Below are 3404 nucleotides of genomic sequence, written 5' to 3' on the forward strand. Positions count from 1 at the left end.
CTGGAGAGGGGTAAAAATCACTCTTCACCGAAAATGCACAACCTGTTCAACTCAAACAGAATGAAAGAGAGCTAGGAATGGTAAAGCTGCAAATGCAAAATAATGAAAACATTAACAGACAAAAATTGGCAAACAAACAATCTTAAAAGTCTTACACCAGACCAAACTGAATATGGATTAAAAGACTGAAAACTTGCAGGAACGTCATACACCTAGTGATTGACAGATAATGAAAGTGAAGCCAGGTAAAGGTAAACAGCCTCAGGGAACCTCTCATACTCTGGAGTGGTGGTGTAACTTCTACTTTACAGGAATCATTCTTGGCTGTTAATGCCACTTTGAAGCAGATTTTTAAAAGTTAACAAAATACAGATAAATCTTAAAAATAATTTTAGTGTGCATTATATCAAGTCAGCCTGCAAAGGGAATGAGAGATCTTTGACAAAGGCACAGATAAAAAAACAACAGCTACCACTGTTAGTCACAGGACCCACAAGGCACCATAAATTTAAAGACCTGAAATAACACATCCTTGCCTGGAGGTTAGGGTAGGGAAGACAGCTGAAAAAAATTAGACAGCCCTCAAAAACTGGCAAAGAATATCCAAGGAAAAGCTTAGAAGCCTTTAAGAGCAAGATGAAGGTAGCCAGAAGGCAAGTGGATAGGGCCAAGGAAAAGCTTAGAAGCCTTTAAGAGCAAGATGAAGGTAGCCAGAAGGCAAGTGGATAGGGTAAAGAAAATGAGGAAAAAGAAAATGACTTGGGAAATACTTGGAGATTCCTCTAAATGATGACAAAGAGACCACCACAGAATGTAGCATCTGTTGTCGCTGGGAACCCTTTGTCTCCAACTTGCTAAAAGCAATTGGAGTGCCAATCATTGAGGGGTTAACCATAATATATGGATTTAACATAATGATTATTCAAAATAAGTACATATTCATTTGGAACAAACACGATATTTTTATAATAAAATAAAGTTTTATATGTACTTGCCCAGTAATTACATAGCTAGTAGTTTCTTTTAACCGGTAGCTCAAAATTTTGAAATTGCAGGTCCACTAGTTTGTTATGGTTATGGCGACATGCCCCGCCCACTTTCGGGTGTAAGAGAAGGTACAACATAACAAAGAGCTTCAATTTGTTTATACCCATATGTCCACCTGAGGGGAGGTGGGTGGGGTCGGATTATGTAATTACTGGGTAAGTATATATAAAACTTTTATTATAAAAATGTCATTTTTATATCAGTAACTTACCCAGTAATTACATAGCTGATTCCCACATTGAATGGTGGTGGGAATGTTGGACATATCTACCCCAAAACATTATTAATAGTAACGAGTTTGAGAATAGAAATTTGCTAACACTGAATCAATGTTGCTGAACCTTACTTGATAAGAGAGCTGCTACAGGTAGATACTGCCTCTGCTTGGCGCTCATCTTATCCAGTAGAGGCGAGGCGGTAAAGCCTTGAGGGCCTACTACTACGGTGGGTGCTTTGTAGCAATGGACTAAATTCCGAGGGCTAGCAAAGTACAAGATGGCCCTGCCCAGGGCGCAGTACCACATAAAATAACCAGAGTAAATAGCCACCATAACCACTTAAAAACACCAATACCCAACCATAACCAAAAGACTGGAGGTACTCCAAGTTCATAGTACTCCCAGGCTCTCCAAAACTCAGCACCCTAAGCAAGGCGAAGAGCTTAAAGAAACGGCATCGCTTTCTACGTTTCCTTCCCCAACACCACTCCAGCTGCGTAAAACGGACCCAAGGTACTGCATTGATCGTAAGTCGTCTCGATATCCTTTAAATAATGTGATGCAAACACCGACTTGCACTTACAAGACGTCACTTGTACAAATGACGTAAGGGATAGATTGCGCTTAATCACCAAAGATGTAGCGACTGCTCTTATATACCTTTAAAGATGAGAGTGAGTCTTCATTCACCATGGAATGTGCTTCGGAAATCAGATCCCTCAGAAAAAATGCCAGGGCATTCTTAGACAGGAGTCTAGAGGGATATTTCACAGAACACCAAAGGTTTCTTGAAGTACCATGAATGTCCTTCGTTCTGTGAAGATAAAACTTAAGGGTCCTTACTGGGCAGAGAGTTCTTTCTTTTTCTGATGGACCCACTGTCTCAGATAAGTTCTTGATCGTAAAAGAACGAGGCCATGGATTCAATGGCGATTTGTTCTTAGCCAGAAAGTCTAGGGAAAGGGAGCAAACTGCATTCCCCTGAGAAAATCCTATGTTTCTGTCTAAAGCATGGATTTCACTGGACCTCTTAGCAGCGGTCAAGGCAACCAGAAAAAGTTTTCCTGGTTAGATCCCTTAAAGAGATAGATTGCATGGGCTCAAAACGTGAACTGGAAAGCCACTTAAGGAACATGTCTAAGTTCTAGGACAGCAAAGTTTTCCTTTAGGCTTTGTGGTGTCAAAGGACTTAATAAGGTTGGACAAATCCTGGTTCGACCGTAAGTCCATTCCTTTATGGTGGAAAACTGAGCTAACCATAGCTCTGTATCCTTTAATGGTAGAGGTGGAAAGTCCACTATCTCTGCTACAGATTCAGAAGAGGACACGTTATTTTGTCTGCACCAGGACCTGAAGATGGACCATTTTGCCTGGTAGACATTATCTGAAGACTGTCTTCTACACTTCGCAATTGCGTCCGCAGCCACTCTTGAAAAACCCTTCTTTCGGAGCAGTTGCCTAACAGTTTGAACCCTGTTAAGGCCAGAGAAGACAGGTTTTGGTGGAACCGACAGAAGTGAGGTTGCCTGAGAAGTTGTTGCTTCTGTGGCAGCAGTCTCAGGAAGTCCGCAAGAAGTTCCAAAAGATCCAGGAACCACTCTTTTGTTGGCCAGAAGGGGGCTATCAAGATCATGGATAGGTTTAGATGAGACCGGAATTTGTTGATGACTTGCCTCACTAACCCGAATGGGGGAAATGACATACAGATCTTTGCTGGACCAATCCTGCAACATTGCATCAGTCGCCTATGCCAAGGGATCTGGAACTGGTGAGCAGAAGAGAGGAAGTCGGTGACGGTCCCTTGCTGCTTCGTACAGGGAGAAAGAGTGGGTTCCTCCTTGTTTCTTGATGTACGCCAGTGCCGTCATGTCTGAATGCACTGCTACTATCCTCCCACGTATTTCTGAAGCGAATCACTGTAGGCCCAGATATATCTCCTGTAGTTCCTTCATGTTAATGTGCCAGTTTTGCTGTTCCTGGGACCATTCCTGATGCTTCTTTTAATCCCAAAAGAGCTCCCCAACCAAGGTTTGACGCATCTGAAAAGAACTCTAGGCTGGGGTTCAGAGGATGAGATTTCCCTTCTGATAGCCTCTTCCTTGAATTCCACCATGGAAGATCCTCCTTGGTTTCCATCGT

This window comes from Macrobrachium rosenbergii, chromosome 7, assembly GCF_040412425.1.
Source record: "Macrobrachium rosenbergii isolate ZJJX-2024 chromosome 7, ASM4041242v1, whole genome shotgun sequence".
Lineage (NCBI taxonomy): Eukaryota > Metazoa > Arthropoda > Malacostraca > Decapoda > Palaemonidae > Macrobrachium > Macrobrachium rosenbergii.